The following is a 24,291-nucleotide window of genomic DNA, read 5'->3' as shown; positions in this document are numbered from 1 at the left end:
CCTCGATCCCATTCCCCAATTGTTAGTACTGTTTCCTGTCTTTAAATTGCTTAGTATTATTTTATCTTTTCTTCTTTATATATATATGTGTGTTTCTATTAATCTCCACAGTATAAGGTAAGTTTCTGGAGGGCAGGGATTTATTAATTTTGGCTTTCTATTTCCAGCACTTAATGTAGTGATTTGTATATTGCTTAATAAATGTTCATCAGATTGACTTGAATGAATTTTGACTAGAGAAGTAGGAGTATTCTAGAGCAAAGGAACATCCTGAACCAAGGAACAGAAGTTAAAATATGCAAGATGTCTTCATTACTTAGCATGGGGCCTTGCATATATTAGCAGCTTCATACGTTTTCAGTTGACTTGAATTGATCATGAGAGAGATTGGTTTGATTGGAGTAGAGGGAATATGCAGGGGAGTAGCTGTTTTCACAGTCAGGGAGATAGGGTACTTGAACTATGTGATTAAGAAGCTTGAAGCTGCTACTTTAGCCCTAACAAGTATGGCTTATGTTTTGAGTTACCTGTAGGAAACTTAACAATAGTGGGGATGGCTGAGGCTTCTGGGATGGTGTTCCTAAAGCTAGCTTTTAACTAGAAAAGTGACCGTATTGATAAGAAAGTAAGAAAGACAAATGAGGTCTTTTTGCTGCACAGCAGCATAGCTCTGGGGTATCTGGGTAGCTTTTTCTGTGTTTCCCTTTGTTATATTACTCCCTAGGGAAAGTCTCATGCATTGGCTCATGCTGTAAAATGCTTGAGGTCTTATGTTCAGAATATATTAGAAGGTTAGGCAACGATGAGCCTTCCCTTGATACCACGTGCCAATCCTTCCCTTATTCTTTTGGACATTCTTTCCAAGAGGTTACAAGATCCTGATAGTGATGACGAAAATAATAATGGCTAACATTTATATAGCACCAACTATATGCCAAAGATTCTACCAAGTAACTTGGCAAATATTATTTTGTTTGATACTTATAAAAGCTCTGGGGGAGGGAGGTGTCCCATTTGACATATGGAAAAACTGAGACAAACAAGGTTAACTGACTGCAGGATCACGTTGCTACTGAGTGTCAGATATGAAGTCTTTCTGATTGCAGGTCCAGCGTTCTAGCTATGGCACCATCCTGACATGTAGTTGTTTCTGGACGCTAACAGCAGTAGAATCCGAGACTGGAAAGACAGAAAGGGCCCCCAGATTGAGGAGGGCTTTGAATGCAAGATGAAAGGGATGGACTTTATCTTAAAGACATTAGGGAACTATTGAAGGTTTTGGAGCAGAGGAGTGACATAGAATCTGAGAATTTTAGAACTGGAAGGGAATTTTGATACTGCCTGTGGCTCATTTATTTTAATCAAACTTAAAATTCCAGATTCCTGAGAACATTTCTCGAGAACATTTTTTGAGATCAGACTTTTTTCCCCCCAGTTGGCTAATGGCCAAAGAAGTAGCTCTTCAGTGAGAGATGGGCCTCCTTCTTTTGTGAGTCCCTCTGCACTTCAAAGGCTGCTGTAACAGGATTTATGCCTGTGTCTTGGAATGCCTTGGCAAGCTGAGTAGAAATGAGGGTGGTGAGAGGGATGATGGGGGAGTGGGAATCACAGGATAATAGTGAGATTTAGAGTTGGGAGAGCCCTTAGAAGTTGGGTTGTCTAATCCTCTTGTTCTGTAGCTGAGCATTATGGGACTCAAAGAAAGAACTTGCACTAAATTATTCAGATAGTAAATATCGAAGTCAGAATTCAAACTCACATTCTCAGAAATGAAATCTTGTGCTTTGTCCATGAAGGGGAGCTGTGATAGCAGAGAGGGACTTTCCCCACAATTCTCTTTATTTATGTTTTGGTTGTATATAGAGTGCTAGCATCATTATCACTCATACGTCATCATTTTTGGGCACAGAAGAGTAGGCAGCATGGAACAGTGGATTGTGCGTGGGTTTGGGTCAATTAAAGGATCTGGATTCGAATCTTGGTACTGCCACTTACTGGTCTGGGATCTTGGCCAAAGTTCTTTACTTCTCAGAGTCTCAGTTTCCTCACTTGTAAAATGAGGAGGGAGCATTTGAACAAGATGGCTTTCTATTCTAAATCCATGATCCCATATGTTCCTAGGATTATATCTTCAGTGAATTTGTAGAAGATGAGTTGGTATCATAACCCTGTCATTCATCCAGTGACAAAAATCCTTTATTTTAGTCACCAGCTTAATAAACATTACCCATAAAAGAACAGTAGCAGGATAGCAGCTTGTCCTAGAACTGTTTGTCTCTGACTTCCTTTAAGCATAAAAATGAGAACAAAATAATAACAATGATAATAATAATGCTAATGATTGCTGATCTTTGTTCAGGCATTTTAGAACTGGCAAATGTTTTACATGGATTATTTCATTTTTGCCTCTCAGCCATTCTGGAAGGCTGGTGCCATAAATATCACTCTCCTTATGCTGTAGGAAAAGAAACTGAGGCTCAGAGCAAAAATGATTTGTTCGTTGTCACAAAATTAATAAGCATAAGAGGTGGGACTCATTCATTCACTCAGTTAGCAAGCATTAATTTTATTTTTATTTTTAAAGCTTTTTATTTTTCAAAACAGATGCAAAGATAGTTTTTAATCATTCACCCTTGCCAAACCTTGTGTTCCAAAATTTTTTCTCTCTCCCTCTCTTCCACCCCCTTCCCAGAGAGCAAGAAATCCAATATATGTCAAATGTGCAATTCTTCTGTACATATTTCCACGATTATCATGCTGCACAAGAAAAATCAGATCAAAAAGAAAAAAATGAGAAAGAAAACAAAATGTAAGCAAACAACAACAAAAAGAGTGAAAATGCTATGTTGTGGCCCACACTCAATTCCCACAGTCCTCTCTCAGGGTGCAGATAGCTCTCTCCATCAAGACTATTAGGACTGGCTTCAGCAAGCATTTATTAAATGCTTACTGTATAACAGTACTTTATCAATGAAGTGTTTTATCTCTGCTAGGAGATGGGGATAAACCTAAGCAAGAGAAAGATTGCCCTCAAAGCTCTGACATTCTAATGGGAGAAGACAAAACATAAAAGAAGAATTAAAAAGAGCTTGGGAAGAGATTAGGGAGGGGATTAAAGTACCTGGAGCAGAGCATTGCAGAGATTTGGGGATGGCTAGCTTGGGACCCTTGTCCAAAGTGAAGGTTTCTGGGAAGAGTTCTCTTCTGGGAGAAAGAACCAGCACTAACTTCAGTATATGCCATTGTTTTTCCAAAATAAGCTTGATCTCATATCTGATAGATATAAATGGACACAGGAAAGTTTAATGACTTGTTCACAGTTATACCATCTATCAGTAGCAGAATTGGAAAATAAAATCCAGGAAATCTCATGGATTCTAAGATTCCCTTTTCCCCTTAAGGTGACACTGTCTTTACTTTAGAAGATTGTAGAGGACAGGAGGACAATTCCAGGACCTTATCTGTCTGATGGATAGGTAGAATATTAGAACTTCAAGACCCCTTCTTGGGAGCCTCTTGAACCTTCATGGTTCATAAATGCCCAGCAGAAATTAAATCTGGAGAATGCACAGAAAAAGTTCTTTGTTTTATTGCTGGTGGAAAGCATATTGAAGTAAATATTTTTGTCTTGGGAAATCTGTCATTTCTCACCATAAGTGATTGTCTGTTTTAATCACGTCCTTTATAAATGGAAGGGGGTACACTCGGCTCTGGCTCTGATGAGACACTTCATTTGAAGGCAAGATAGTCACAGATCCATATTTTTGAGCTTAAGTTGTGTTGGGAGGGAATAGAGATGTGCAGCGTTCATGTGTCATATTGCTATTTCTGACAGCATGTGTTGGTGTGTTGTGAGATGCCAGTTTGGGGCAAAGATGGCATTTCTTATTTGGAGCACAGAGTTAGATGCAGGTTAAATATGAACGCCCAAAGAATACTGAGACACTTATTGGCTTCTCTGAAGGCGAGACAAAGGGAGGTGTGAAGTGGAGGGAAGGAGGAGACAGAAATCAGCCCAGAATCCTCTGGAGTCTGTCACATTTTGGAGAAAACTTGAAACCTGAACTTTCCCTGGGAGCTGAGGCAGATTGTACAGGGGAGACATTGCTGCTGCCTTGGAGTCAGGAGACCTATCTAAGAAGTCCATATCTTTATTTTCTTATCTGTCTTATCTTGGACAAATCATTTCTCTGCTTTGGACCTCAGAATATTCATCTATAAAATTCCATTTGAATGTAAGATGATAGATATATTTTTGTTTTTGGATTCCCAGCAAAATGCTGGGCACATTTTTGGGGGTGTGCGGCAGGGGAAATCAAACTTGTGATTTTGCCTGTGGAGGGAACCCCTGGTAAGAATTCTCTCAGGTCATATTTTCTGCAACTTAAAGCATTTGAGAATGGCTAATTGACTTGCTTAAGATCACACTGCCAATATATTATCAGAGATGAGACTCAAACTCATACCCTTCTGATTATAAGATGAATTACTGATGATACCACACTGCAGGGAACTGTCATAGATATATAATAAATGCTTTTTTTGATCTCAATTTATGATCCTATGTCCTTGGTAAAATTCACTTCTCAACTCTAAATATTCCCTCAAAACTCCCATATAGGGGAAGATAAATGGAACAGTGTGATAGAGTACCAGACCTAGAGTCAGGAAGGCTCATCTTCCCTGATTTCATGTCTGACCTCAGACACTTTCTAGCTGTATGATCTTGGGTAAGTCACTTGGTCTTCTTTGTGTTAGTTTCCTCATCTGTAAAATGACCTGGAGAAGGAAATGCCAAATCACTCCATTACTTTCGCCAAAAAAAAGAAAAGTTAAATAAGTCTGAAACAAATAAACAAATGAATATTCACAGGGAAATCTTTGGGTTCAGTCACATTCTATTAGAAGCTTTACCTTTGTTTTCTGATTTAAGATTGTGTTGCCTTCACCAAATCACTTAATCTATCTCCTGGGCTCAGTTTCCTCATCTTGAGAATGAGGGGATTGGATTGTATGTCCTTTCAATGTCCCTTTCACATACAAATCTATGATTTTAGAGCATTTTATCTAATCTCTCATTTGATCCTATTTTCTCCCTTCTTATGTAGTTTTCCCTTAGTAGAATGTCTCTTGAGGGCATGGACTTTTCTATTTTTGACATTGTATCTTCAGGATGCTTCATAAATATCTATTGAATGAATGGACTCATGGTTTTTAAAACTGATTTTAGCTTCTCCATTTAAAACATTTATAGTGCTTTTGTCCATTCTTCTTTCAACCCAGGAATAGTTAGTCCTTGGAAAACTCTTTATGTTGCCCCACGCAATCAACTGACCAATGTTTATTCCAACACTCCAAGTAGATAGTCATTCATTAAATCCCAGCCATTTGCCAAATGTGCCATGATGTGCCAGATGTGCCATGCACACTGTGCTCAGTGTTGGGGATACTAAGTAGTAAGCAAAACAATCCCTACTCTCAAAGAGTTTACTTATTTTGTGCTCAGCCTTGAGCTAGGTTGAAAGGACAAGTGAAGTGGAAGACTGGGTCACAACACAAAGCTGATGAAGAGGAAAAGAATGAGAATTCAAGCAGGGAAAATGGCCTCTGAGATTTTATTTTTGTTTTTTGCAATACTGGGATTCAACTCAAATGCCATTTTCTATAAGAGGTTTTTCTTCATTTTTTTCCTATCCATCTTCCCATCTAGCTGCTAGTGCTTTTCCCTTTAAGCTTACCTTCCAAGGACTCGGTATCTTCTATGCACCAATTTCCTTTCCCCGTTTTCCATTAGAATGGAAAATCTTTGAGGGCAGAGTCTGGGTTTGCCTTTTTTGGGTTACCCATTGCTTAGCACAGTGCCTGACACATACCAAGGCATCAACAGATACTTGTTGATTAATTGGTTTTAGGAACGTAATGAAGATTGGAAGTTTTTGATTTACTAGAGTTGATCAATTTCTGGGAAATTTCCAGTCTACATTCTACCTAGAATGCTAATTAGAATTGTCTCATCATTCAGGAATCACCTGATGGGTTTTGATGATTGTGTATACGTGAAGGATTCATAATTTATTGATTGTGGAGGTTTCCTTGATTCAGGGCAGGGAACTCTCTCTATAAATTCTAGTTGCATTCTCTTTATTACTTAGTAAATCTTAGGGGGATGTTTGAGAGATGTAAAAGATAAATAACTTTTCTAGGGTCACACAACTGATATCAGAGGTAGTATTTGAATTTGAGATTTCTTGATTCTAAGCCTAGCAGTTTATCCCCTACATGAGGCTGCTTCAATGATATGAAAATAACTGCCCATAAAAGTGTAAATAGATTTTTCATGTCAAATATTTATACTCTCCAAACTATGTGGAAGGAAAAGCTTTCAAAATATAGAGACTTAGAGGAAGAAATCAAAACCATGTACCAATAAGATGAAAATCATACCTGTTGTCCATGCCCTGAAGTTCTATTGAAGATCACTTCAGTGACCCATCGACAGGGAAGTTATATCTCAGTATTTTTATTCAGGTCCAAAACACAGTAATTTTCTCCACCTGTATAATTGTTCACAGAACACTAACCATAAGAGAATAATAGCAGGATATTGACTTGTTCCGGGACCATATAGCTAAACTTTATTGAAAATTTTGAAATTGAGATGAGAATGATTTTGATGATAATTTATAATTAGAGAGTGTATTTTATGAGAGGCAGCATAACATAGGATGGGGAAAAGAGAGAGAAAGTGAAAGAAAGAAAAAGAGAAAGAAAAAGTAAGAGAGAAAGGAGAGAGGGAGCACATAAGAGGAGGAAAGAGAAAAATTGGTTTACATTACATGTTTGACACCAATTATGTGCCCTTGGGCAGGTCATTAAAATTTTCAGAATTCTAGGCAACTCTCTAAGACCATAGGTTTTAGAAGATATTGATCTGCACTGGTAGAGGGAATTTCCTCACTTGGGAGTGCCCTAAAAAAGTGAAATCACTGGTCCAACCCCTTTTTCTTATATTAGACCAACTACCTTCAATTGTATCCAGGAAGTGGAGCTTAGTAGATATAGAATATGGTATTTTGAGTCAGAAATGGCTATGATCAAAGGCCACTTCTGCAACTTTATGACCATGGGATTTATTTCCTTAGTCACGGAGAGTTACAATGGGCATAGATGAAGGGAGCTTCCTCTGAAATCACAGATGGTCCTTGTATTTTAATTCTGAGTTCACCATCTTCCCTTTCCTTTTTTTCTCTCTCCCTTTTTCCTTCCCTCCCTCTCTTCTTCTCTCTCTCTTCTCTGTCTCTCTTCATCTCTCTGTCTGTCTGTCTCTCCCCCTCAGTATTCCGTTCTACCTCCTTTTATTTTCCTGTACAATTTGCATGAGTTTCTTATTTTCCTCCAGAAATCCCCATATCTTTCCTTCTCTGAAGAGAGATTAACTCCTGAGCCTATTCCTGTCTACTCCTCTTCTTTGCCTCCTTAGCCGCCTTTCTTCTGGAACATTTTTTTTTTTTCTGTCAGATGCCTTATTTTCATTGTGAAGAGGAGAAAGTTAGACTTAACCTGACAGTCCTGCCTTCACATATCAGAAAGAGGTTCTCTTCTGGTTTGATCCTAATTCTCTATGATCTCTGGTAAATTTCTTTTTAATCTCTGGGTCTCAGTTTCACCTTCTATGAAATGGCTTGAGCCCAGTGATCTCTAAGACCCCTCCCAGCTTTGACATTCTCTGTTCTATGATCCCTGCCAGCGCTAACATTCTCAGTTCTATGTTCTCTCCCATTTCTGGCATTTTCTGTTCAGAGACCCCAGCTAGATCCAACCTTCTGTTCTAACTTCTCTTTGATATCCCAAATTCTATGAGGTTGCCCATCTCTTCCACTGTTCTTGGTCGAGCATGACTTCTTGCTTGTCTCATTTCCCTGTTGTTGCCTACCATATAACTGATCAGCAGTGAAATAAACAACCTTCCTCTTTCCAGGGTATATCTCAGGTTTTTTGAATCCCTGAGCTGCAGGAATGGTAGGTAAGACTAACCAGGTAGGTTGCCGGACAGATGGCATTGGGTGCTGTGCTACCCACTGGGGTTCATCAAACCAATGCGAGTCTATTTATAATGTCGGTTGCCTGTCAATCAGAAGGCATCTAATTGATGGAGACATCTGCTATAATCCCTGCTGTTCTGACAAATCGTGCTGCTTGTTCCTTGAGTTCCTGGAAGATTGACAGCCTCCTATAATCTGGGCAAGACATTCCTTTCCGTTGGTAGCTAATCAGAATATCAGAGAATCACAGATTTTTAAAGAGTGGTAGCTTCTTAGAAGTCATACAGTCCCATCTCCAACCCTATGCTGGTCTCACTATTAATCTCTGCCCTTGGGCCCTGGAGTCTGGAATGAAATGAAACCCATTTGTTACTCGTTTTACAACCACAAGTGATTGGGTGAGTCCTGATCCCCCAGGGAATCCACAGTACAATCTGTAGGATAGATTTTCTTTCATTACCCACGATAACAAATGTTTAAAGTAACCAGAATTAGAGATTTTTGCAAATGTATAGGTATGTTTTTAGACATGTACCTAGCATGGGATATATGGGGCGCTGCCCCAGGCAGCTGACCTTCAAAGATTCTTCATGTCTGGGAACATCTACCTTCCTAGCTGTGACTGCCAGCCTTCATTATTGCCTCATGGAGATACTTCTACCAAGTCACCCCTCTTTCTCAGGGTCCTGTGCCATCTTTCTCTCTTTCCATCTTCCCGTTAGCTACCTTGCTACTCAGACCAGAGCTCATGTTTGGAGAACTTAACTCTTTCTGCTATAGAGGTTCTGCCTTAGGGCCCAGATTAACTGACTGGGGAGACCCTAAGAGGCTCACTCTCTCGAGACAGGTTCCAAACAGGCTACTCTTTATTCCTCAGCTTTATTTCTGCCATACTTACTACCTGTGTGCATACCCTCTGTAGTCTTCTGCCCTCCCATCCCTGCCACACATTTCAGTCTGGAATCATCATCAATTCTGTCATCATTCTTGGAAAGAGTATATCACTCTTCCTCTCCTATGGCCAGTCACCATCTTGATAACTTTCCAAAGCAAAATACTCTATTCTGACCAGTATTATCTTATTAATGTTGTCTTTACCTAATCCATGGGCTCTTAACTTTGTGTGTGTGTGTGTGTGTGTGTGTGTGTGTGTGTGTGTGTGTACTGGATCCTCTAGCCGTCAGTGAAATCTATGGATAATTTCTCAGAATAATGTTTTTCAATGTATATATAAAAGAAATGAAACCAATAATGTTGAAATACTTATTAAAGGAATTATCAAAATATTTTTAAAAACAACTTCATTAACACTGTTCTGCTGAAAACCTCTATTCTATCAGAATGTAAGCTCCTTGAGATCATAAACTTTGGTTGTTTTTGTATTTTTATCCTTACTACTTATCACATTGTTGGACTCATAATAAGTGCTTAATAAATGTTCATTCATTCATTCATTTCCTGGCCACAATTTTCTCCACTCCTGTAGGGATGAAATCTGGGGATGTGTCTCTAATCTCCAGGTAGTCCTCCTTTGCATCACCCCACCCACTGTCTTCTGGGTCACTGTTGCCTTTCCAATTCTTCCCCCCTCCACTTCCCAAGCTGTTTTGTTTTAAGTGAAGGAGTTCCTAGTTACAACGTTGGCTTGGAATGGAAGTAGGCTATGGAAACTATGCTTTGGAGATTTCTGGGAACAAACTTAGCAGCTTGGATTGAGAAATAATGAGAAGGGAGGTAATGTTCAAAGACTGTTTTGGTAGACCAAACCCTGACCTTACCTTTGTGAAAACTTTAATATTAACTTACTTTCTATCTTCTGGTAAATCATTCAGTCCTCATGGGCCTCAGTTTCCTTGTCTTCAAAATGGAGATAATAATCTTCCCTCTGCCTTTCTTCCAGGGCAATTCTGAGGTTCAAAGGACTGTGTAAGAAAACAGATGGGAAAGTATTTTGCAAAATAAAAAGCCCTGGCTAAGATCCTATTCTTTTATTACTGTTATTTTTAAAGGACAGTCTTACTATGACATTAACTACACATAGGACTTTATTGGAGTTAATTATGTATCAGTTACAAGACAAATATATTTCTTCAGAGTCTCATGAACAGAGTAACATTTAATCAGTTTTTGTAGTGACCTGAATTGAAAAGCTCTTGAAATATATAATTTCATTTGAGCCTCATAAAAACTCTGTACAGTAGGCACTCATTATTATATCCATTTTACAGATGAGGAAATTGGACCATGAGTAAAGCAAGCTCTAGTCTTCTGGATTGCAAACGGCAACTATTTTGGCATAGGTCCTAAAGAGATTGTGTGTACATGCTGATAATTAATCAATAATCCATCAGCTAATAAGCATTTGTTAAGCACCTACTATGTGTCTACAAATAAAAAGAATGAAACAATTCCTACTCTCAAGCTTCTAACTGCTGTCCTCTAGACCCTATTCTCTTTGTTGTGTGTCCTTGGACCATGACATCAGGGAGGGGATGCCATGACATGAAAGTGAACTAGATTTAAGTGAGAAAGGGCTATGCAAGGTCACCTGCCTCACTTTCCCCTCTAGAGCTATATGGATCCAGTGGCCAGATATAGATCAAAATGATTGGAGATGGTTCTGGATGCAGTAGAAAACCTGGTCTTTTTAAGCTGTAGCTGCAAATACAAAGAATAAAGCAATCCTACTCTTAAACTTATAACTGCTGTCCTCTGGGCCCAGAATACCCTTCAAGGCTCAGTCCAAATGCCGTTTCCTGAGTCTTTCCCCAAGTCTCTCAATTATTAGCACTTCTGCCACAAAATAAGTATTTATTCATGTCTTCCCATAAACTTTTTGAAGGCAATGACTGTTTTTGATCTCTATATTCCCAGAGTATAGTATAGCAGTTGGCACATAGTAGGTCTTTAGTAAATACTTATTAAATTGAATTGCATTGAAATTCATAGCATTACCAAATTGGAAGAAAGCTCAGAGATCACTTGGACCAATCTCCTTTATAGAGAGACTGAGGCCTTAACTGGAAGGTGACCTGTCTAGTTGGAGTCACAAAATGGCAGAATTAAGAGTCAAATTAAATTGAAAAATTGTTTTTACATACATAATCTTGTACGTATGTAGGAAGCCCATTTACCTCTATGGGCTTCAAGTTTCCCCTCTGAAAAAGTGTTGGACTAAAGGCCTCCAAGTTTTCTTTTAGCTCTATGATTCTTTGATCTCATTTTATAGAAGGCAATTGATGATGGAAGTGACTGCTCTAAGATCACATAGCAATAGTGAGATGGAGCCTTAGATCTCTTGTATTTGAGTTTTCTCTTTATGCTTCATTGCTTTCTCCATCTACTATGACTCTAATCTCTCAGAGCTGTGATATCCCAGACTCTTAGGGCTATATAGATTATTGAGTCAGTTCCTTTATCTTCAGTGAAGTATACATCATGATATAAGTTGAAAGAGCACTGGTTTAGGAGCCAAGAAGACCTAGTCCAGTATCTGGCTTCACATTGGCCTTGGGTGTCTCGACCGTGGTTCAATGGAGAGGACACTGGATTGGTCAAGAGACTCATCCTTTCTATCTGAATGACCTTGAGCAAGCCATTAAATCTCCCTAGACATGTTTCTTTATCAGTAAAATGAGGGGGTTGGATGAAATGACTTCTGATGAGTCTATAATCTCTGGACCTCCATTTCTTCCTTTGTTCAATGATATTATTAGACTAGATGGCCTCTGAGGTCTTTCCCAGTTGTAGACCTAAAGTTGTAGAGTTGACCTGCACAGAGTCACCAGGCAGTGTCCCCTATGCTTTTTTTTCTTTTGGTCTATGATCAGTGGTAGTATTTACAAACTTGGGTATGTCACAGGGGAAATTTCAGAGCCATTATGGGAATATGTACTTCCAGAACCTCATTTCCTGGGGCTGGGAGATAATTCTCATCATGAGCATTTGTAGATTTACAAGAAACCAATGGGTAGCCTCCATTTGGGATTTCTTTTTAGTACTCTTTTAGAGAGCCTTATTTTAAAATGGAATTGTATGCAAAATAGAACTGTTGTGGAGAGTTGGTTCAACTTGCCTCTTTGATGTTAACTGATGTCTACCCTAGGTGTACATTATCAGCAATTTTAAACAGATTCCAAGAAGTTGGGCCAATTAGGAGCACAAAGTACAGGGAGTGTAGGGAGGAGCATCATTTATTGACAGATTTTCCATGAACTCAGTTGGCAGCTTTCACTTATTCCCCCATTGTTTATATTTCTCTTTTAGGTGGATAGATGAAATGTACAGGTGATAGATATGAAGAGGTGAATAAATAAACAGTAAGATGATCGATAGATATATGAAAGCTATAGAAAGATAATAGGCAGAGAAATAGAGGATAAATAGATGGCTCTCTAAAGACTGCAGTAAAAAGGAAACCTGAATTGAACTAATAATGTGTGAGTTGCCCAAAATCTGTAATAGTCTATTAGTGCTCAGATTCCACCATGCTGCCTTTCATTTAAGTGTATTAGGGCATGTAGGTGGTGCAATACTTAAAGCACTAGGCTGGATCAGAAAAAGTGATCTTCCTGAGTTCATATATGGCCTCAAATGGGTTCTAGCTATATGATCCTGGACAAATCACTGCATCCCGTTTTCCTCAGTTTTTTAATCTGTAAAGTGAGCCTGGAGAAGGAAATGGCAAAACACTACAGTATCTTTGTCAAGAAAATCCCCCATGGGGTCATTAAGACATGACTGAAACAACTGAACAATGGTTCAGTTTCAAATGGCTTCAGAAAGTATGATTCTTAGATCCTCACCCCCCTTTCCTACCCCTGTTAATGTCACTAGAGAATTGAAAGAAGGCCACACAGGACAGAGGACTATTTTTTATTCTTTGTTTTGTGGGTTGCTGTGGCCTAAGGGGAAAAAATATCAAGTGGCTAGTCTACTGATGATGAATCTTCCCATGCATGGATAGCTAGGTTGTCTCGTAGCTAAAAATGTAGTCTGCTACTGGGGTCATGAAGGAAATCATTTTAGTCTGGTGGTGAGTATCAGGACTTATGCTCTGCTTTCATTACCTTTGAGAACTCAAAGTCACTTTCATGTCACAGTAAGGAATTGGACTAGGACTGGACAGAGGAGTAATAATAGTTAATATTTACACATAATAATAATAGCTAACATTGAGATATTGCTTTAAAGTTTGTAAAGCACTTCACAAATATCATCTCATTTTTTGTGTACAATAATCCTGGGAGGTAGGTATTATCATTATCCCCATTTTATAGATAAGGAAAATAAGGCAGGTAGAGGTTAAATGCGTTGCTCAGAATCACACATCTGGTAAATATCTAAAGCTAGATTTGAACTCAAGTCTTGTAGACTCCAGCTCCAAAGCTCTATCCATTGGGCACCTAATTTTCAGCATTTTATAGATATTATTTCATTTTTCTTTTATAATGTTCTCCTGAGAGAAGTACTTACCAGCATTATTATTTCCATTTTTCAGATGAAGAAACAGACTGAGAGGTGAATTCATTCAGGATTTCATGTCTCTGCTTCTTAGACTCCCCAGCTTCCTTTACAGCTTAATTTACATTTTAGTCTCTTGCATAAGGTTTTGCCCCCTCTTCCTAGTTACCAGTGCTCTCTTATCTCCCAAATACTTTGTATATATGTTCTTATAGGTGAAAATCCCCCCCCTCCCCCACTAGACTGTAAGCCTCTAGAGATTAGGAATTGTTTTGTTTTTGTCTCTGTCTCTATCAATGGGCACGGTGCTTGGCACATAGTAGGCATTGAATAAAAACTTGTTGAATTTGAATTGAGTAGAATATTAAGTCTCTAAAGTTGGATTTGAATGCGTCAGGACACCTCTGTATATTTGTGTATGGTTTGAGTTTCCTCTTGGTTCCAAATAGGTGCTCCCCATCTCTCTCCACCCCTAAGCACGAAGACAGGAAGCAAACAACTCTAACTTGTACTCCCTGGAAGCAAAATCTCTGACCATTCCGACATGACTAGATGTGTAATAATGCTTGAGGGACAAGTTTCCAATCCATTTTCCAATTAACCGTTTGACAGTCTTGTGAGTAAACCTGATTTCGGTTATCCTTGTCAAGTCATGTGCTCAAGAAGTGAAGGATGTGTTCAATATTGCTCTAATTGCGCATCTAGCAATATACCTGTGGGGTGAAGGATGAATTCTGTCCTAACATATATAGCACACATGTCCTCCGTGAAAGATAATTGAACAGTCAACTCCTTTAGGGGAAAAACGTAACTCATTTTATCTTGCTGTTTTGTTTTTTAGGGGAACTGGGATGGGGTTTAGATCAATCCAATTCAATCATATAAACATTTGTTCAGCACATTATATGTGCCAGGCACTGTGTATTGGTGATGCAATTAGCTAAAAGAAAGACAATTTCTGCCCACTAGGAGCTTATAATCTTTTTAAAAATTAATTAATTTTTTGGGTTATTTTTAATTAAAGCTTTTTATTTTTCAAAACATATCATGTATTGGTCATCCAGCCATCTAGGGGAGGGGATGGGGGGAAGGAGGGGAAAAATTGGAACAAAAAGTTTGGCAATTGTCAATGCTATAAAATTACCCATGCATATAACTTGTAAATAAAAAGCTATTAAAAAAACAAAACAAAAAACAAAACATATGCATGGATAATTTTGCAATGTTAGCCCTTGCAAAACCTTGTGTTCCAGTTCCCTCCCCTTCTCTTATCCTCTCTTAGATGGCAAGTAGTCTAATATATGTTAAACATGGTAGAAATATATGTTAAATTTAATATATGCATACATGTTTATATAATTATCGTGCTGTATAAGAAAAATCAAACCAGAAAATGATGAAGAAAATAAAATATAAGCAAACAACAGCAAAAAGAGTGAGAATGCTACGTTGTGATGGAAGCTTATAATCTAAAGGAAGAGATAGTACACAAAAGCAAGCAGGAAAGCAGGGATGAGGGGGAACAGCAAAGGGTATGCTCTGCTTTCATTACCTTTGAGAACTCAAAGTCACTTTCATGTCACAGTAAGGGATTGGACAGTAAGGTGGTTAAAAAGCATTACAAAGAGAGGCAGCTAGGTGGCACAGCAAATAGAGCACCAGCTCTGAAGTCAGGAGGACCCGAGTTCAAATTTGCCCTCAGACACTTAACACTTCCTGGCTGTGTGACCCTGGGCAAATCACTTAAACCCAATTGCTTCAGGGGGAAAACAGCATTACAAGAACACTCTCAAGGTATCTCTTAAGAACTTTAGAAGTGATTGTATGACATGGGAGACATTTGTGTCCAACCTGTGACAGAGCACTCTAAGCTCATATTGGTCTGAGCAGCCACAGTTGGATTCTAATATATCGACGTCATTATGATCCTCTTAGAGAAGAAAGGATGACAACTAACCAGTTGAGTTGAAATCAGGCAGGATGACAGATGTAATGTGGGATGAGCTTAGAGTCCAGCTTCTGCCCCCTTTAAGGGAAGGCATTGGGAGGAGTTTGATGTTCTACCTTCTGGCTCTCTAGCCCTCAAATCGAGTGAGAAGAGGCTGAGAGGTGGTGTCAATCAAAATCTGAGCAGCCTAGTGATGAGCTTCTCCTGGGTGGCATCTTATTCTGTAGAATTGAAACCAGGTGGGGCAGCAGAAGCATAGGGGAGGGAGAACTGCAATTTCATGGGTGAAGGGATATGCTGGTGAGAAAACTCCCTCTACTGAAGCAGACTGGCATTTGCCCTGCCCTGACAGTCTGGAAGAGCTGCCTGGATCCCCCCAAAGTTAAGTGATTTACTAAGCTCACAGAGCCATTATATAGCACAGAGGATGAAGAACTTTTTACTGTTTGCACTCTAAGGCCAGCTCCATATCCATCATTCTATCTCCACTCTCCAAATGTCAATTATTATTGTTATTATACAACCAGAATTAGAGCCAGCATCAAACCGAGCTCATCCCAACCGTGAAGTTGGGCCTCTATCCACTCCTAAAACTCTGGGTCTTCTTTGTATTTTAGCCATGTAATCAGCAGGTGCTTAATATGTGTTTGTTAGTTTAAGCTGATTTTCTCATCATTAAGTTACTACTTTGAGACTTCCTCCTATCTTTAGGAAATAAATCTTTGGGGGCAGCTACTGGGCACAGTGGAGTCAAGAAGACTTGAATTCAAATCCAAGCTCAGACATTAGCTTTGTGACCATGGGAGAGTCACTTAATCCTGTTTACCTCAGTTTTCTTATCTGTAAAATGATCTGGAGACGACAATGGCCAACCACTCCAATATCTCTGCCAATATGATCCCAAATGGGATCATAAAAAATCATAGAGAACTCAAGTAACAACAACAACAAAGATAAATCCTAGGAGCTGACTGAAGCAGGAACAGAGGTTAAGTCAACTCATCAGGCAATTAAGCCCTACTGTGTGCCAGATACTTTGCCTGTTTGTTCTTGGTTCATGTCATTTGTCCTTCATTCTCAAAGAGGACCAGTACATCAGGAAGGTGATACCATGACTTGTAAGTGAATTGGATTTGAGTGAAAGACTGTGCAAAGTTATCAGTCCTCTCTTTCTCCTCTGAAGATGGCCCTGGATGTAGTGGAAGAACTTGGCTTTTTTTTTTCCTGAGGAAATTGGAGTTAAGTGACTTGCCCAGGGTCACACAGGTAGGAAGTGTTAAGTGTCTGAGACCAGATTTGAACTCAGGTTATCCTGACTTCAGGACTGGTGCTCTATTTACTGCACCACCTAGTTGCCCCGGAATTTGGCTTTTTTAAGCTAAGGTCTTTAAAAAGTTTGACTGAGGCAGCATCCACTCAATGGTTAAATTTAGGTAAGAAATGAAGCAAAGAAAGACTTCTTTTACCTCGTCAGAAACAAATAAATCAAGCAACCACTATGCTAAGCACTGGGGATAAAAAGAGAGGCAAAACCCAGTCCCTGCCCTAAGGATCTCCTGATAATGAGGGAGAAACAACTATGTGTAACCTACAGTATAACCATTATCTATGTTAACTAGAGAGATGAAAACACTAATTAATGACTTAAACTTCTTGATATATGCAATCACATTTAATTAATCAAAATAATACCCTCTTCTAAGAACAAACCACTAGCACGAGTCTCTAAAGTTCTGATTCCTGACTGGATAAAGCCCTCTATCTGCCCATTTGGAGATTATGTGTCTCCCTCTGAAGTGATCATTCAGCCTTGTCCTCAAGCCAGGAAAGGGAATATAGGAGACAATAGGAGACCATCTTGTTCTAGGAACAAGCTCATGGCTTGGAACCCAGGTTTTTTAAAAATAGTCTTAGCTATCACAATTTCTAAGTGGTTTATCATAATGTTTGGTAATTTACTTCAAGTTGTTTATATCATTTGTTCATTGGTGGTTTGTTTTATCAGGAGGTACATTTATATTTTTGGTTGTTTAAGAACGTACTGTTTGTTTACTTTATACTACAGAGGTGCTTGGGCAGGTAGGTAGCTCTGTGGATTGTAGTCCCGGAATGGAATGGAATGGACGGCCTGGAGTCAGGAAGACTCATCTTCCTGAATTCAAATCTGGCCTCACACACTTAACTAGATCTGTGGGCAAGTCACTTCACTCTATTTGATTCAATTTCTTCATCTGTAAAATCAATTGGAGAAAGAAATGACAGACCACTCCAGTATCTGCTAGAAAGAAAACTTCAAATGGGGTCATGAAAAGTTGGACATAACTGAAAACAATTGAACAACAACATATAGATGCTTATCTTCTTTTTGAAAAAACAACTTACACCAAATGGTTCAGTCACAAAATGGAGACAACACAAAATGGGATCAGTTAAGTTGATAAACTTATTCCTACTATCTTTTAAAGATATTAAAACTTATTCTTGCCACACTATATGCCAACAAGCTAATTTTTGTATGTGCGTATATGTTGTTCAGTCATTTCATTTAAAAATTATTTAAAAAATTAAATTTTAAATGTGAAATATTTATTTAAAACATTAAATTTAAAAATTAATTTTTAATTTAAAACTTAATTTAAAAATTAAAAAAATCAGTCCTGCATTTGTATGTATGGATGCCTGGTATGGAAGTGGATCATACACTTCAGTTGGAAGGGACCTTAGTACAACCTTTTCATTTTATAAAAGAGGAAATTGAGACTTAAGAGAAGTTGGGAATTTGTACAAGGTTACATAGCCATTAATAGTAGAAGGCAAAAGATGAACTCAGGTCCTTGACTTTTTTTTTTCCTGAGGCATTTGGGGTTAAGTGACTTGCACAAAGTCACACAGCTAGGAAGTGTTAAGTGTCTGATTTGACAGATTTGAACTCAGGCTGAAGTGAAGAAGGAAGAGCCTTGGTGGACAGATCAATTGGGAGGTAATGATGAACTGGGATGATGTGGGGGGGAAAGGAAAGGAAGTGTTAAGTGTCTGAGGCAAATTTTGAACTCAGGTCCTCCTGACTTCAGGGGTGGTACTCTCTCTATCCATTGCACCACCTGGCTGCTTCTAGGTCTTTGACTTTTGAGCTCAGCCTTATCTACTATGCCTTGTTCTCTCTTTCTTCATTAATAGATAGGTTTGTTCATAGGATCATAGGATTACAGCATTAGAACAGGAAAGAGACCTCTGAGCCCTTCTAATTTAATTGTTAATTGATTAAAGATTTAAATCCTAGCATATATTAACTTAGCTCCAATTTGCTTATGAGTGCTCATTTGTACGGTGGTCTATAATGTGCATGGTACTTGAGGGTAACATAGCGTCAAATGAGATAATGCGTGTAAAGTGCTTTGTAAACTGCCAAGTGCTATATGAATGTCAGTTTCTATAAAAAATATTCTGTAATTTACTAGCTGTGACTCACTCTCTGTTTCTGCCAAATTGTCCCTGACCTCAGCATTCCATCTGTATCATCCCTAAACTTAGAATCCCTTCCCTTCTCATCTGTCTTCTAGAATCCTCCTGCTCCAGAATTCAGCTCAGAGACCACCTCCCCAGGGATGCCTTCCAGGACTCCCCTAGCTCCCTCCTTCCCTCAATCCCCACCAATTAATGCACATTTATTAAGCATCTTCTATTTATCTACTCTGTAGAGAGCTGGGGATACAAATATAAGCAAAACCATTCCCTGCCCCCAATGAGCTTATATTCTGTTTGGAGAGAAAACATTTACATAATTTGATGTGTAAAATATACATGGAGGGCAGATGGAAGATAACTTTTGAGAGGAGGATGTTAGTGGAAAGAGGGGCACTGGGACAGGTCTCTTGAAGAAGGTGGCAATGGAATTAAGTCTGGAAGAAAACTGGGGAAGCTAAGAAGTGGTGGTTGGAAGGGATAATTTCAAGCCTGTGGCACTCAGAAACTTATAAATTGTAGAGAAGGTGCCAAACTGCATTGAGAGAGGGAGATGATTGTTTCGGGAACTTCTGATGTCAGTGAAATTACATAGCTGGTCCTTCTTCCTATCTCATTTTATAGGCGAGGAAACTAAGACTCAGAAAGATTTAGATGATTTCAGTGGCAGGAGGGATGTGCCTAAACTCCTACCTCTTATTTGTGTTTGCATGTAACAATCTTCTGTCTTCAAATAAAATATGATCTCCTTGAGGGCATTTAAAAATTGTCTTATTAGCATTTAAAACAAGATTTTGCTCATTTTAGACACTTCTTCCATGTTAGATCAAGGAATGAGTTTGACCTTTTTTCAAAGCTATTTTTGTTTTGTCCTTTTTCTTTGTCATTAATAGATTTTGGTATGATGTTCTCCCCAATTAGCATTAGATTGATGGTTCCAAAGCCAAGTCTCTGATAATAATTCCCTCCCCCTCTCCCCCACGTGGATACCACAATGCAAGGGCTGGTGTCTGGGAGACCTGGCTTCAGGAATTACCCTTATGAGGAGTATCTCCATCAAGAATGAAATTTGGCGTTAAGCAGGAGAGTGGATAGCCAGAGGAAGTTTTCAGCACCAAGGAGAGGGCCAGAGTTATAGAATTGTGATCTGTGGATGGATGGCTTCTTGCTTCCTGGGACATTTCTTTCTAGATACCCTTCTCTGATTTTAATATGCCTTAGGTGACTGGGCTATCCCATTGCCCCAGAAACAGCTGGAAGATATCCAGGTTTGGAATTCTTGTGAGCCGTTCTGTAGCATAGGTATGAGCAGAGCTGGGCTTGCTTCAAAATGTGGCTTTTTCCTTGCTTGCAAACATGATAGACTTTCTTTTTTTTCTCTTTTTTAATTAAGTTTTTTCTAATTGGGGAAAAAAGTCATTTTACCTCTTATCTCCAAGCTCTTGCAAAAACTATAATGGATGCAGACAGACTTTTTCTGTGTCACTAGGTAAGCTGACATTCTTTCATGTCTCTTGTATTTTGAGTTTTTAAACAATTACTGAGAGTTGGAAGGCCACAGACAAAAGCCTTGGTGAGAGAAGAAGTGAGTTTTATAGCTTATGGACCATCTTATCCAAACCTCCTATTTTACAACAAAGGATACTGAGTCCAGCAGAGGTTAAGTGACTTGAACAAGTTCATGTAGGATCATAGTATCATAGTTCTAGAGGTAGAATGGACCCGCATTTCTCCATTTTACAAAAAAGCAACTGAGAACAAAAAGATTAAATTACTTGCTGAGGATCATAATTGGAGCAAATGGCAAAATTTAGGATTTGTTTTTAAGAGCATCTCTTTTAAGAGCTATTATATCATACTGCCTTTAACCAATGAATAGTAATAGCAATAATAATAATAACAACAAAACCAATGATGATGATGATGATGATGATGACCAAATGATGTTTTTTGGCAAGTGGTAGAGCTAACATTAAAACCCAGGTCTTTCTTGATCCTCTCATGTTTTTTTCCACTGCCTGTGGGGTTCCTATCCTGCCAGGTCTTTCTAACTGACGTCTTTGGTATCTGCATTGTCCTTTTCAATCCTTTCCCCCAATATCATCCTAGTTTATCATTGCCTCCCAACTGATCTGTCCACCCAAGCCCAAGGCTCTTCCTTCTTCATTTCAGCCTTCACATCCCTTCTAGGTAATTGGTTTGGATGGATCAGGGAGTTCAGCAGAGACAGCTGTGATATGAATGGGACATAAAACTAACTTTGTAATCAGGAGTCCTGAATTTGAATGCTAGTTCTGATACTGAATTAGTTGCAAGATGACAGTAATATAGACGGGGGCAAATATAGTAATTATAAATGATTTATATATAAGATTTATTATATTATATTATTATATAATTATAAGATTATATTATATATAACATATATTATAAGATTTCAGGACTTCAGTTCAAATCTCAGCTCTGATACTTATACATTTGGGTTATTGATTAAATCACTCCATCTCTTTATACTTCAGCTTCCTCATTTATAAAATGAGGGAGCTGGACTAGATAATACTTTGTTATGCTGTTGAGTTCTTTCAATTCTGCCTGACTATTCATGATTCTATTTGGGGTTTTCTTAGCAGAGATCCTGGAGTACTTTGCTATTTTTTTCTCCAACTCATTTTTACCAATGAGGAAACTGAGGCAAATATTAAATACTGTGCTCATGATCATCCATGATGAGGCTGGATTAGAAATCAAGTCTTTATGTATCCATACCTGGCATTCTATGCATTGTGCCACCTAGTTACTCCTAGATAATAATACTCAATATTCAATAAGCATTTCTTAAATAGTTACTATACGTCAGGCAATATGCTAAGAACTGGGGAAGCAAAGAAAGGCAAATGATCTCAAGGAACTCACAGCCAAATTGGGGGAGAGGGAGAGACAATATACAAAGGAAGTTAAAAAGTGGGCTAGGGAGATGAGCATAATAATGTCAACAACAAGAATAGTCACCAGAATTTATATGATCCTTTAAGATTTGTGGATTGTTTTATGAATATCATTTTATTTGATCCTCATAACCACTTTGGGAGGTAGGTACTATCATTATTTCCACTTACAGATTCTATTTACAGATGAGAAAATTGAGACAAAAAATAAAGGGTCATATAGCTGGTAGGGGTCTGAGTGGATTGGATTGGATTGGAACTCGGGTCATCCTGAATTCAGATTTCACTCATCTCCTGGGCCATGTAGCTGCCTTTGAATAACATCTAAGGTTCCTTCCAGCTCTGCATCTGTGGTCTTATGATCACTGGGAGGCACAGCATGGATGGAGAACTGATTTTGGAGTCAGGAAGGTTGGATTCAAGTCTTCCCTTAGACACAGTGAACCTGGACAAATCACTACATTCAGTGCCTCAGGCAACTATCTAACTGTAAATCACAGATGCATTTCTGCCAACATTGTTCTAAGTTGTCTCACCAGGAAACTCCCAAACTGAGGAAATGAGAGGCATGTGTTAGAAAGAAAGCTAAACCTTTCATATGCTTGAATTTTGCAAAGCATTTTACATACATCTTCATTTAAGCCTCATGATTACCCGGGTGATCCCTAAGGCTTCCAGTGGTTCTCAAACTTTTGTTCTTAGTATCTTTAAATTATTAAAAACTGCTGAGGATCTGTCGAAAGAGTTTTTCTTTATGTGGGTTATATTTATAGCTATTTACTATATTAGAAATAAAAATGAATTTTGAATTTGTAGACCCTCTGAAAGGGCTTCAGGGACACCCAAGATAATCTGGAACACACTTTGAGAACCACTCTCTTGGTTTGTTGGTTGGTTATTGTCTTTCATGCTCGAAGAGGACTGAAATAACACTATTATGTTAGAGTTGAGTTATAGTGGGTCTGATTGTGACTGATCAGACCAATACGAGCTTGGAAAACTCTACCACCGGTCAAACACAAAAGTCCCTATAAACACTAGTCTGACTCGCTAGGCCACATGTCAAAGAATCACACATCTATAGAGCTGGGATAGACCTGGAATATTGTTGGCACTTTTCATTTTTTAAATGAGAACCTGACCTTTTTAAAATAAAGTGACTTGTCCAGGGTCACACAATAAGTTTCTGAGTCAGATTTCAAATCTGTGTCTTTTTAGAAGTCCAGTTCTCTAACATCTAGGCTCTGCTTCCTCAAGAGTCAATGATTAATTATTGTTATGTTCCATAATAGACCAGAGAGAGCTAGTTTGGGCAATGAAGATTGGTAGAAATCCTGATTTTCTGGAAAAACACAGGGTTAAATTTCATTCCAGAGTCGAGCTGATTGGTTTGCATGGCTAAGAGCCATAAAGTCAGATATAAAATTTCCCCCACCAACTAGGTTAATGAGACACCTAATAGGATTTGCTGACCATGAGAACCACAGAGCAAACCCCGAAAGGTTTTATTTATTCGCCATCTGTATGTAAATTCTACTTATTATGGAAATTGTAACAGAAATGGTATTACTGCTAGATAGCTATGTGCTATGTCCTGTGATATTGGAGGCAATATAAAAAAAAGGGGGGGACAGCATATGTGTGTCAGCATCAGAATAATTGACTTCATTGTGCTTTCTCTGAAATGCTAAATCTCAGGCTCCCCAGCTGATCTGTGATCACAATCAGCACACATATTTAAGAGGGGGAGATGAGTAGTGGAAGGCTTCATCCTCAATGGAGTTCCGAACCACACATTCCCTGGGGTCAGAGCTTCCTTCAGCTTTGGAAGTTCCTCAAGAGCACATTTGGTCTGATCTCTTAATTTTATAAGTAAGAGAAGTGAAGCCCAGAGAATGACTTCTCTAAGGATACACAAGTAGGAAGAAGCAATAGTGGTACTGGACCTCAGGTCTTTGGTTAGAAAATCCAACCTTTTACCCATCTTATCAAGCTGAACCTTTGAGAACATGGAAGGCTTTTTACCTACAATGCATATATTTGGTTGCCATTCAGTCAATTCTTCATGACCCCATTTGGGAGTTTCTTGGCAAAAATACTGTTATGTATTGTCATTTTCTTCTCCAGATCATTTTACAGATGAGGAAACTGAGGCTAACAGAGTCACACATAGGAGATATTTAAGAAATGCTTGTGGAATTAAATGATGTCAGGGGTCAGATTTTAGAGGCAGGAGAAAAACTTGTTCATGATGTATATTTAGGTTTCGAACGTTGTTCATGTTCTATTTCCTTAGTGATTTCCCAAGATCTTATAGAATGAATGAATAAAAAAGATATTTATTAGAAACTTGCAGGTGCCAAGCACTATGCTGAATGCTAGGAATAAAAGGATAAAAGCAAGAGGGAGAAGGAGAGGGAAAGAGAGAGAG

At 38.6% G+C, this 24,291-nt stretch overlaps 1 protein-coding gene across 1 annotated transcript in view; it reads left to right on the top strand.

The window, feature by feature from the left end:
• The window catches only part of TMEM132B (transmembrane protein 132B), a 660,968-nt gene that overhangs the window by 181,522 nt on the left and 455,155 nt on the right, over positions 1–24,291 (top strand). The gene's annotated exons all lie outside the window — the stretch shown is intronic.

Source organism: Antechinus flavipes, chromosome 1 (genome assembly GCF_016432865.1).
Source record: "Antechinus flavipes isolate AdamAnt ecotype Samford, QLD, Australia chromosome 1, AdamAnt_v2, whole genome shotgun sequence".
Classification (NCBI taxonomy): Eukaryota; Metazoa; Chordata; class Mammalia; order Dasyuromorphia; family Dasyuridae; genus Antechinus; species Antechinus flavipes.
Note: the sequence above shows the minus strand (reverse complement) of the source record. Positions and strands in the feature narration are given on the sequence as shown.